The sequence below is a fragment of the Triplophysa rosa genome, unplaced genomic scaffold (assembly GCF_024868665.1).
Source record: "Triplophysa rosa unplaced genomic scaffold, Trosa_1v2 scaffold459, whole genome shotgun sequence".
Classification (NCBI taxonomy): Eukaryota; Metazoa; Chordata; class Actinopteri; order Cypriniformes; family Nemacheilidae; genus Triplophysa; species Triplophysa rosa.
Window position 1 is genome coordinate 11,192 of NW_026634462.1, and position 12,501 is coordinate 23,692.

Below are 12,501 nucleotides of genomic sequence, written 5' to 3' on the forward strand. Positions count from 1 at the left end.
CATGAGGCTTCGAGGAAATATAAAGTTGAGTATCATCAGCATAACAGTGAAAGCTAACTCCGTGTCGCTTTATTATATCTCCTAGAGGTAGCATGTATAATGCGAAGAGCAGAGGCCCTAAGACTGAGCCCTGTGGTACACCGTACTGGACTTGCGATTTGCGTGACACCTCATTGTTTATTGCTACAAATTGAAAACGGTCGGATAAATAAGATTTAAACCATTTCAAAGCTATTCCCTTAATGCCGACATAATTTTCGAGTCTATGTAGGAGTGTGCTGTGGTCAATGGTATCGAATGCAGCACTAAGGTCTAGCAGCACCAATAACGAGATACAACCTCGGTCAGACGCCAATAGCAGATCATTTGTAACTCTGATCAAAGCAGTCTCTGTACTGTGACATGCTCTAAATCCAGACTGGAATTCTTCATTGATGTCATTCCTTTGGAGGAAGGAGCATAATTGAGTTGAAACTACTTTTTCCAGAACTTTAGATATGAAAGGTAGATTCGATATAGGCCTGTAGTTCCTTAGTTCTCTAGGGTCGAGTTGGGGTTTTTTGACAAGGGGCCTTATAACAGCCACCTTATATGCTTTAGGCACATGTCCTAATGTCAGAGATGAGTTAATAATACCAAGAAGAGGATCTATAATTTCTGGGAGCATCTCTTTCAGTAGATTTGTAGGTATAGGGTCTAGTATGCATGTTGTTGATTTAGATGATCTAATAATTTTAGACAGCTCATCTTGATCTACGGTATAAAATAATTGCATTTTCTCCTTAAGGGCGCTGTAGTTAGTTTGTTCAGCGGGTTTCACTTCTGATTGCATTGTTATAATTTTTTCTCTAATATCTTGGATTTTATATGTGAAGTAGTTCATAAATTCATCACTGCTATGCTGATATACAGGATCAGAAGTCACTGACGATTTATTTTTTGTTAATTTAGCCACCGTGTTAAATAAAAACCTAGGGTTGTGCTGGTTTTCTTCTATTAGTGATGAAAAGTAGGCGGATCTAGAAGTTATTAGGGCTTTCCTGTATTTTCGAATACTATCCTTCCATGCTGTACGAAATACCTCTAATTTAGTTTTCTTAAAGTTGCGCTCCATTTTTCGGGCCGCTTTCTTTAGAGCCTGAGTGTGTTCATTATACCACGGTGTGGGGCTGCCATTTTTAATCTTCTTTAAACGTAGTGGAGCAACTTTGTCTAGCGTTACCGAGAAGGTGGAATTAAAATTTTCAGTGGTAATGTCAAGATCTTCAACGTTATTTCTCATGATTTGAGACAATTCGGGCAGATTATCGAGAAACGCATCTTTGGTAGTTGAAGTTATTGTTCTACCATATTTGTAACAATGAGTTTTATTTGCAGCCGTAGGCCAGTGAAGCAAACATAATACCAGATAATGATCCGAAATGTCTTCACTCTGCTGAAGGATTTTAACGTCGTCCACATTTATACCGTAAGACAGTATTAAATCTAAAGTATGATTACGAAGGTGAGTGGGTCCTGACACATGTTGACTAATGCCCATGGAGTTAAGAGTGTCTTTGAAAGCCATTCCTAAGGCATCTGTAACGTTATCTACGTGGATGTTAAAGTCACCAACGACAAGGAGTCTATCTGCGGCCAGTACTAGTTCTGATAAGAACCCACCAAATTCTTTAATAAAATCTGTGTGGTGCCCTGGAGGCCTATATACAATAGCTAGAATCAATTTAAAAAGTGTTTTATCTTTAGTATTAGGTGTTGAAACATGAAGAACCATGACTTCAAAAGAATTATATTTAGAGTTCGACTTCTGGGAAATGCTAAGAGAGTTATTGTAAAGTGCTGCGACACCTCCCCCTCTGCCTTTTAGACGAGGCTCGTGTTTATAATAATAATCTTGGGGGACAGATTCATTTAAAGCAATATAATCATCTGGTTTTAGCCATGTTTCTGTCAAACAGAGCATGTCTATTTTATGATCTGTTATCATATCGTTAACAAAAAGTGCTTTATTAGAGAGAGATCTAATATTTAGCAATCCGAGTCGTAACAGTTGATTATCTGTATTTTGTTCATGTTTAGTTTGTTTAACGTTTATTAAATTACTTTCAAGAGGTTTACGCATTATTTTATGTTTGCTAATCCGGGGGACAGACACAGTCTCTATTTTGTGATGTTTGGGAGAACGGATTACTACATGTTGTACATTTTGTGTATTCTGCGACGTGAGACGGCAAGCAGACAGTTGGTTAAGCCATACTGTCTGCTCCCTGACCTGGGCCCCAGCGAGTCAAGTTTTAGCATTAGCATTAAGACTTTTTGCCATATTTCTAGACAGGATGGAAGTCCCAGCCCAGGAGGGATGGAGACCATCTCGTTTCAACAGGTCAGGTCTGCCCTCAAAACTCTTCCAGTTATTTATAAAAACTATATCATTCTGCAGGCACCACTCAGACAACCAGCCATTTAGTGATGATAATCTGCTATAAATCTCATCACCACGATAAGCAGTGAGGGGGCCAGAGAATATTACAGTGTCTGACATCATGCTTGCGAGCTCACACACCTCTTTAATGTTATCTTTTGTGATCTCCGATTGACGGAGTCGAACATCATTTGTGCCGACGTGAATGACAATCTTACTGAATTTACGATTAGCCTTAGCCAGCACATTTAAATTTGACTTGATGTCAGGCGCTCTGGCTCCCGGTAAACATTGGACTATGGTGGCTGGTGCCTCTATGTTAACGTTCCGAACAATAGAATCACCGATAACTAGGGCACTTTCAGCAGGTTTCTCAGTCGGTGCGTCACTGAGCGGGGCAAACCTGTTCGAGACTGTAATCGGAACGGTCGAGTGATGTTTTGTCCTGCGACTACGCCGTCTCACAGTCACGAAGTTTCCCAGCTGCGGAGGATTTTCAACCGGAACCGAGCTGTGTGCGCTAATGTTGCTCGCATCCAAAGTGTTTTCTATCGTCGTTAAACTCTTACTATCCTCAGATAAAGATTGGATGCGAGACTCTAATTCTAAGATCTTCTCTGTCAGCCTAACTATTTCCCTGCATTTATCGCATATAAAGCCCTCGCAGCTGACAGAGAAGGCTAAGCTAAACATATGACATGAGGTGCAAGTAACAATAATAGGAATAGAAGCCATAACTCACCGGATTTGAAGTGCAATTCCAACTTACCAAGGTTGCTCGATGGATCGTAGTATACTCGCTTAAAAAGAGAAACAGTTAGCACACAAGACAAACCAGAGGCAAGATGATATTCCACAGTGTGAACAGAAAGCAAGCTAACACGCTATTGCTATGCTAACGGCGTTAAGTTAACTATCACTTTTGGTTTAGACTCTTCCAAGTAAATAACAGGAACAGGGTTATTGAGATATCAGGATAAGTTAGCAACGACAATAATAATTAACGATAATAAAATACACTAATATTAGAGCGAAGTGGTAAGCGCACTGATACAAACAAGCTGCCAGCAGCGATGCAGGAAACAGGAAGCAGGAAGCAGGACGTCAACCCATTCAGTTATACAATGCTGGAACCTCAATTCGTTTGGTTGGTGGTGTCATTTTTCTGATGTTTGATTGCATAAAATCTATGACAGATTTCTATATTTCATAAAATGTCACAAAATCTGTGGCCCCCTGGATCCATCTTGGCCACGGCCCCCAGTTTGAGAACCACTGATCTAAGTGAAAACAAAAACAAAAAATCACTCATATTACACAGACTGCTGCTCATAACTGCGTTTTTAGTTATATTTAGCTTTTAGCCTTGTTCTATTTTATAGGACAGTACAAAGCCTGACAGGAAAGTAGACGCTCTGTAGTCAAATGCGTTTACACAGCCACAAAAGACCGCCTACGGACATAATGCGTAAATGAGGGGAAACAAGTCAGTATTTAAACTTTGGCTGAAGACTTAAAAGTTTTGTTTAATGACGAAAAACCAGTGTTGGGCAAGTTACTTTGGAAATGTAATTAAATTACTGATTACTCTTTTTAAAAGTAATCAAGTTACTGGTCTGATTACTTTATTTCAAAAGTAATTAGTTACACTACTCGTTACATTACTCGTTACATTACTACCCCCCCACCCCTCAAAAACACAAAATAACCTCTTCAGCCTTCTCAAGACTAAACTTTATTGGGAAGTGCATACTCTACTCTATCTCATCTTTAATTATTTTAATACATTCTTTCTGCTTATTCCATACTAAAGCCTGTCATAAATAATAATAATAATTAGACTCTGTGACATTTTAACTTAAAAAAAATGTCATATGTTAACTAGTATTTCTAAACCTGCATTCCCTTTCTGTCGGTCTCTCGGCGTTGTGTCGAACCGACAGATAGGGTTCACTCTTGAGAACCTATCGCTTCCGACTATTTTAGAAAAGGCCAATGAAATTGGCGAATGAAATTTGCATGCCGGACTCCGCCCCCGGATATCCGGGTATAAAGGGGAGACGGCGTGCTTCATTCATTCACCTTTTTGTTCTTCGGAGCCTTCACACATGATCAACTTCGAGACTTCAAACTCTATGACGAATTACTGCTGGAATCTTACGACGTGGTGCAGTGGACTGTCCCTTCCTGCAGCGACTTCCCCTGGGCGTCTTGGCAGTTCCAGAAGTGTTTGAGTTTTTTTCTCTAAAAGAGCAAATTTCTCCAGCGTGGCATGTCGCGCTGTTCTCGTGGGTGCAACACACTCATCGAGGAGGGGGACGGACAAGATGTCTGCTTCCAGCACGCTGGGGCAGCCCTTGTGGATACGTCCTGCCCGCGCTGCGGGCGGTTGACGATTCAGACATTGCGTCATGGGTGGCTGTGTTCCCCCGGGACTCAGCCACCACCTCGTCTGCTTCTCGTTCCGTGACAGCAGTGGCTATGCTACGGCCGAGCAGCGAGGGTGATATGAGGGTTACTGTGAGCGCTAATCCGTCAGCCACCGGCTCGCGGTCCGTTCGCACCTCGTCTTGCTCGTCTGACCGTTCCCCATGAGACCGTCCCACCGTCTTGTTCCTCAAGAGCGTATTCGGAAAAGGTGCGTGATGATGAGATGTCCCTTGCAGCATCGGAGGGTGACTTACTGGCATCTGACTCCGACGATTCCTCGGAGCTCCCTCCTTCGGGGGGGTCGAGCCCAGGAAAAAGCGGAAGTCGAAATGTCAGCCATGCTTTCCCGGGCCGCCGGCATTGGGTTGCAGTGCACCACACTGCCTCTCCCAACGCTCGCGGCTGGATACATGGTACCTCGGGTTTGAGCACTGCTCCAAGCTGTGCCCGCCCACAGTGCCGTGTTTTCCCGGAAGTGCATGAGGAACTTAGTAAGACCTGGAACGCCCCCTTTCGGCGCGTGCACATCAGACTAGTTCCGTCGCCCTTTCTTCCCTCGATGGTGAGGCAGCTAGAGGATACGTCGATGTCCCCCAGGTGGAGTGGGGGACATCGGGTGGCTCGACCTAGACTCCCATCCAAAGCATGTAGGTTTACGGCATCTCTGGTGTCGAGAGCTTACACTGCTGCAGGCCAAGCTGCCTCCTCTCTCCACGCTATGGCCATCCTGCAGGTCCATCAGGCCAAAGCGTTGAGAGAGCTCCACGAGAGTAAGACCGACCCAGCGCTTATGCAGGAACTCATTCCATTGCTGGTTTGTCGATCCGGGACGGTTCCTGCCCCGTCCCAACAGCCCAATTCTAAGAGTTTCCTCTCTCTCTGGGTGTTTATCACAGCCGCTCTCACTCTCTACACGACAGTGTTCAGCAACTCAACATTGCGTGACAGCAAGACCCAATGTCAAGCATAATCAGCAGGCCTCAGCACTCTCAATCGACGGTGTGTCGTGCTACATCATTGCCAGGCAGGTAAATCAGCAGAGCCGATCTCCTCCCCGGGGGCTTCCCCACGGCGAGGGATCCGCACTGCCAGCCATCGAACCACCCCCCGGGAGGTCGATGAAGCAGATCGTACCCCTAGCCCTCCTGTCTCGGTCCCTGGGAGCCTGACAAAAGCTTCCCAAACCGTCACGGTGGCTACGAGATACGATCTGTCTCTACGTGATCCAACTCGCCAGACGCCCGCCCAAGTTTCGGGGCATCCTCTCAACCTCAGTTAGAGGCAAGGATGCAACCGTGCTTCGGGCCGAGGTCGCCACCCCTCTGGCGAAGGAAGCGATCATGCTCGTCCCTCTAGCCAAGATGTGTAACGGGTTTTACAGCCCGTACTTCATCGCCCCCAAAAAAGATGGGGGGTTGCGCCCCATTCTAGATCTGCGTACCCTGAACAGGCACTTACACAAGCTGCCGTTCAGGATGCTCATGCAGAAGGCGATGGACGGGCGCGGGCATATCTACTGCCAAGAGTTGTTGGATGTGCTACTTGCACTAAAGGGGCTACAACCTCTCGTGCAGGACAAGCACGTGCTGTAGCGTATATCAACCGCCAGGGTGGCGTTCACTCACGGCAGCTAACACGACTCACCCGACGCCTCCTCCTGTGGAGTCCGCAGGTGAGCAGATCCCTGCGAGCCACACATATCCCAGGTGACCTGAACCAGACAGCCGATGCGCTCTCTCGTCAGTTGACGCCTCGCGGAGAGTGGTGATTCCACCCCCGCGCAGTCCAGCTCATTTGGGTACAGTTCGGGCAGGCTCAGGTAGACCTGTTCGCCTCCCGGGACACCACCCATTGCCCGCTAGGGTACTCCCCGTCCGAGGCCCCCCTCGGCACAGATGCTCTAGCGCACAGCTGGCCGTGGGACAAGCAGAAGTACGCCTTCCCCCCAGTGAGCCTCATTGCACAGATCCGGTGCAAGTTCAGGGAAGAGGAGCATCAAGTGCTACTAGTTGCGCCATACTGGCCCAACCGGACTTGGTTCTCGGAGCTAATGCTCTTGACGACAGCACCCCCCTGGCCGATTCCCCTGACAAAGGACCTGCTTTCCCAGGGGAAGGGCACGTAATGGCATCCCAGGCCAGACCTTTGGAACCTCCATGTCTGGCCCCTGGACGGGACGAGGAGATCCTGATTTGCCTACCCCCTGCGGCAGTAAGACCATCACTCAGGCTAGGGCCGTGGCCACTAGGCGGCTTTACGCCTATAAGTGGCGCCTCTTCTCATCCTGGTGCTCTTCTCAAAGAGAAGACCCGTGGAGTTGCTTGATCGGGAACGTGCTGTCCTTCCAGAGACTCGAGAGTAATCTCTCCCCTTCCACACTGAACATGTATGAAGCCGCCATTGCTGCTCAGCACGACCCAGTTGCTGGTAAATCTCTAGGACAGCACAACCTGATCATTTGGTTCCTAAGGGGCGCGAGAAGGTTATCGCCTCGTCCACGCTCCGTACCCTCTTGCGACCTTGATGCGGGCCTCAAGAGGCCCCGCTTCAAACCCCCCGGAGATGCCGTTCTTTCTCACCTCACGATGAAGATGGCTCTCCTGATGGCGCTCAAGAGGGTAGGGGACCTACAAGCATTCTCTGTGTCCACAGATTGACTAGAACTCGGGCCCGGTGATTCTCACGCTATCCTGAGACCCCGGCCCGGCTACGTGCCCAAAGTTCCCACCACTCCCCCTAGACACCAGGTGGTGAACTTACAGGCGCTCCCCACCGGGGAGGAAGACCCAACCCCATCCGAGTTGTGTCCAGTACACGCATTGCGCCTCTACTTGGACCGCACACAGAGCCGCAGGAGCTTTGAGCAGCTCTGTGTCTGTTTTGGAGATCAGCAGAAGGGTAGGGCTGTCTCAAACAGAGATTGGCGCACTGGATCATGGACGCTGTCACTACGGCGTACCAGTCCTAAGATCGCCCGTGCCCACTGGTAGTGAGAGCTCACTCCACACGGAGTATAGCCTACTCGTGGGCACTGGCTCAAGGCGCCTCTCTGGCAGACATCTGCAGAGCTGCAACCCGCAGCTCTGCAGATGTCTGCCAGAGAGGCGCCTTGGGCTACACCCAACACCTTCGCGAGGTTCTACAGCCTCCGCGTAAAACCGGTATCAGCTCGAGTCTTGCAGGGCATCAGGTAAGACCGGCGGCCGGTAGGGTGTATGCCGGCGAAAGCACCTTCCACCCTCCTAGGTGGGTCAGCGTGCTATTCCCCCACTGGGTGAAGAACAGGCATTCCATCCATCACTAAGCAAACACCTCCTGCGGGCAGGCTGGGCAGAGCAGCCCTGCCCCTTAGGCCGGGTACCAACTGAGTTATCCACAACATAGCTCTAACCGGACCTAGTGCTACCGGACGTTGTAACCCCCCAATCGGGCGGTTCCGTCTGATGTAACCTCATGATTGGTTCCCATCTTGGCAACCATTACGAGTTTTTAGCTTAAGGTGGCAGGCTTTCCATGGAGTGGCTTTGGTAGTACTTTCCGCGCAGGCGCGTTTCAGTTTGATGACGTCGCGGGTGCGACAGGCAGGCATCCAGACTTTGAAAAAGCTATTTCGCTTTTTATCATTTAAATGATAAAATGATACAACGGCAACGATGTAACGCAGCTGTAACGTATAGTTGCCTGGGCTAGGACCTATAATCTAATTACTATTTTAGGAATTATAACGTGTTAAATTACTCTGTTACCAAAAAAGTAATAAAACTACAGTAACGCGTTACTGCCCAACACTGCAAAAAACATACCAAGCAAGCAGAATGTTTTCTCTCCATTTCAGATTTCTAACACACACTTACAGTGTTCAGCGTGTCTCGCGGCTGTCAGAGCATAAATAAAAAACACTTCTCTCTGTATGTTTATCTGCCCCCAGTCGCGTTCATATGTAAATTGTGTGCATTTATTTATTCCATTTGATAGAAAGATCGAACAAAACGCATCTTAACACCAAGTATAAACAGAGTCTGACCCACAGACACATTTAAGCAGGAAAGTTAACGTGCACGTTTTAGCCAGAAGCTTTTGTCTTTTAACAAGGCATGACTGCAGAATGCGAGTTGCTCCGTCTCACACACGTAGCCTCAGAGGGAGAGAAATTCTCCGGTACAGAAACAGTATTGATAACGTCGGAGTTTATCTAGCTATACAATGCGGACAACTGTAATAATTTAGCCACTGGGCTCGTTACCAGGTTTTGGTACCCATGCATACTGTACATGTAGCCTAAACTGTGGTTGAAGGCTCGCTAACAATAGAGTTCCAAAAAGTTACTCGCATTCTCAAGTAGCATCATATTTAATCAATGAAATATACAAGGCTAGATTAAGGACAAAGGATAAAAAGAAATTAAGTTTTACCGTTTTCCTGTGAAGTAATCAGGTAGTTAAAAAATTAGCAGGCAGAGGGGGACATCACAGTGTTATGCGGAGAGAGATGAAAAGGGGTGTCACATTAGCCATTTTGGGCTCTTGGAAGACGAGGCGTGCTGCTGCATTCTGAATCATCTGGAGTGGTTTGATAGCCTTTGCAGGAAGACCAGCAAGGAGAGCATTGCAGTAGTCCAACCTTGAGATTACCAGGGCCTGGACAAGGAGTTGTGCCGCATGCTCAGTGAGATAGGGTCTAACCTTTCTAATGTTGAATAAGGCATATCGGCATGACCGCGTCTTTGCAATGTGATCATTGAAGGACAGCTGTTCATCAAATATGACTCCGAGGTTCCTGGCTGTTTTGGAAGGAGTGATTGTAGTATTGCCAAGTTGGATGGTGAGATTGTGTTGCACCATGGGGTGTGCCGGAAATACAAGTAGTTCTGTCTTGGCAGGGTTCAGCTGCAGGTGATGCTCTTTCATCCAAGCTGAGATGTCTTCTAGGCAGGCTGTAATGCGAGCTGCTACAGTGGTATCGTCTGGGTGAAATGAGATGTAAATCTGGGTGTTGTCAGCATAACAGTGAGAGGAGAAGCCGTGTGCCTGTATGATGAGTCCCAAGTAGGGGTGTGAATCTTTGGGCAGACAGCAAATCGATTCGATGCACGATTCACAGGTTGTCGATTCGATTCAAGAGCGATTTTGGTAACACTTTAAAATAAGGTGCTATTTGTTAACAATTATTTAATGCATTAGCTAACATGAACTAACAACGAACAATATTTCTACAGCATTTATTAATATTACTACATGTTAATTTCAGCATTTATAAATACATTATTAAAATCAAACGTTCAAGGATTAATAAATGCTGAAAAACGAAATTGTTCATTGTTAGATAATGTTAGCTAATGCATTTACTTATGTTAACTAATAGCACCTTATTGTAAAGTGTTACCGCGATTTTTGCCGTTTCGGAAAGATTAGATTCAATTCGATTCACAATGAAATTCGATTCGATTCGATTAACGATTCAATTCTATATATTTTAGGTTCCTGCATCATTCATAGCAAATAAAACCAATATTCATGACCAATTATTTCAAAATATTTCCTGCAACTTTACCCAGAATTTCAGTTCAGTATCTAAACTTCTTAGGGCTTTTCTTAATGTGTTTCTAGTAAGAAAAATCATACCACATATTCAATGCACCACAAATGTTTTATTCAAAAGACTGCAAACTTAAGTGCATGCATTTCCAGAACATTGAGGACAATTTCAGAAATACAACTATGTGCAAATGCAACTGGCAGAAATACCACACAAAGTGCAACCAAAACTTTGTGGTATAGTAACAGAGATTTGACTAAACAAATGGCTATGACTAGGGTTTTCAAAAAGACTTCAGTGACGAAAAGGTCACATTTTTAAGACTGGTACCCTAGCTGTGACAGTTGTTTTTTCCAACCTTATCTACTTGAATTTTTTTTCCAAAAATATTAACTGATCAACACAGTCTGGCCGTAAACTGCTTCTCTGAGAAGACACTATGTCTCCTGCAGTACTGAAACTCTTTCTGAAGCCTCAGTAGCAGTAGCAGGAATGCAAAGATAACTTCTTGCCAGATTTGCAAGGATTGGTAGTTCTGTCTCAGGGGACTTCCTCCAGTCCAGTGCACTTTCAGTCAGTGGCAGCAGCCATGGATCTGTATTTGAGTACTTCATCTCTGCTGACCTCACTACCAGACCCTAGACAAGTCTCTGGCATCTTCTGAAAGGTGTTGCCAAAGAACAAATCCATTGCTTTCATCTTTTTTGCAGGACGCACTTCATCTGAAAAAGAACATTATTTAGTTGCATGATGATAAAGTTTGTTTTTGATTAAATACATAAATACTTTTATAAATGTATTTTGTTTAAATAAATTTTGAACAAATACACGAATACACTTTTATGATACCTTATGCCTACCTTTAAATTTAAACAGATTTTTAAAATGAATTATTTATTAAAATAGACACCTTCTTCAACTGTGTCTGGTGGTGGCATCTCTTTAACTGCATCCTCCTGCTGTTCCACTTGAACCTATTATAAAATTAAATAAAAATACTAGCACCAGTCAAGTCTTATAACACAGCAGGCTTATAATTTTACTAAAACAAATACAATTAAGGACCATCAAATTATAATCCTATAATCCATAATACAATCTAGTTAAATAAATAAATAAAGTTGCAAACATACAGTGTTTGATGCCTCAACAGCAAGTTTAGTGAAGACAAATTCTCTTGCTTCGTTTTTTAGAAAGGGTAGCCCTTTGAAGCGGGAATCCAGTGCCGATGCTAGAAAATAAGTAAAATACTATTAGGCCTAGTTGTTACCAAGTCAAAATAAAAACTCTGAACATGTTTTAACACAAACAACAACAAGTCTTGACATTAAATAATTAAAAGACTGTATAGTGCATTTGCAACCGTTTTGCTATTGGTAATTATTATAGAGAAATCTTACCTTCAAGCAGAACGTCACAGGACGTTATAACGATATATAACGAGATGAAAAGTCCGATGTCATCACCAATTTCATTTCTCGAGTCATGTCTGTATCGTCCTCGCAAGGCTCGAAATGTGTCAGTAGTTTAGACTGAAGAGACGCAATCACTTAGCCTGACTACATCAGACTTCGTACTTCCGCTCAGTTTCAGTTCAGTTCGCTTCTGTACTCAGTCTGATATAGCAAACCAGCTCCCAGATTATCTCTGGCTCCGCACCAGCCATCCAACCAACGAACAGAGGGCGGGCTGAGAGCTGTGACGTAGACGATAAGTGCTGAATTTAAGATTTGCAAACAAGTAAAAGTACTGGACCTATGTCCAAACTAGCATTGTAGTGTTTAACCCACCTCGGTGACACTGCTCCGTGATGGTAAATCCATGGCCTTCCTCATCTTTTTTATGGTCCTTGGAGTTTTAGAGGGTGTATCTCAGTCTCTTTTATCTGCCGAGTGTAACGGTTTCAGCACCACCGGCCACGCCCCCCATGTCGTCACCGCCAGCTCGCTTCACCCGTTCCCTCTCCCCGGAGTTCTGAACTCAGTTTCCCAGCATGCACCGCACATCCACCATTTTTGATTAGTCCACACCTGCATCACATCATCAGGATTCTATTTAAGTTTGCACCTTTTTGTTCTTCCCTGTTCAGTCTTGTTGTCTTCACTGCAATTCTT

At 45.1% G+C, this 12,501-nt stretch overlaps 1 long non-coding RNA gene across 1 annotated transcript; it reads right to left on the reverse strand.

Moving 5' to 3' along the window:
- Window positions 1–3,251: 3,251 nt before the first annotated feature.
- On the reverse strand, window positions 3,252–12,501 carry LOC130550871 (uncharacterized). The gene is made up of 3 exons (XR_008962506.1): window positions 11,521–12,501; window positions 11,298–11,361; window positions 3,252–11,109 (listed from the first exon to the last, which is right to left on the reverse strand). It is a non-coding gene; the product is annotated as an uncharacterized LOC130550871 (long non-coding RNA).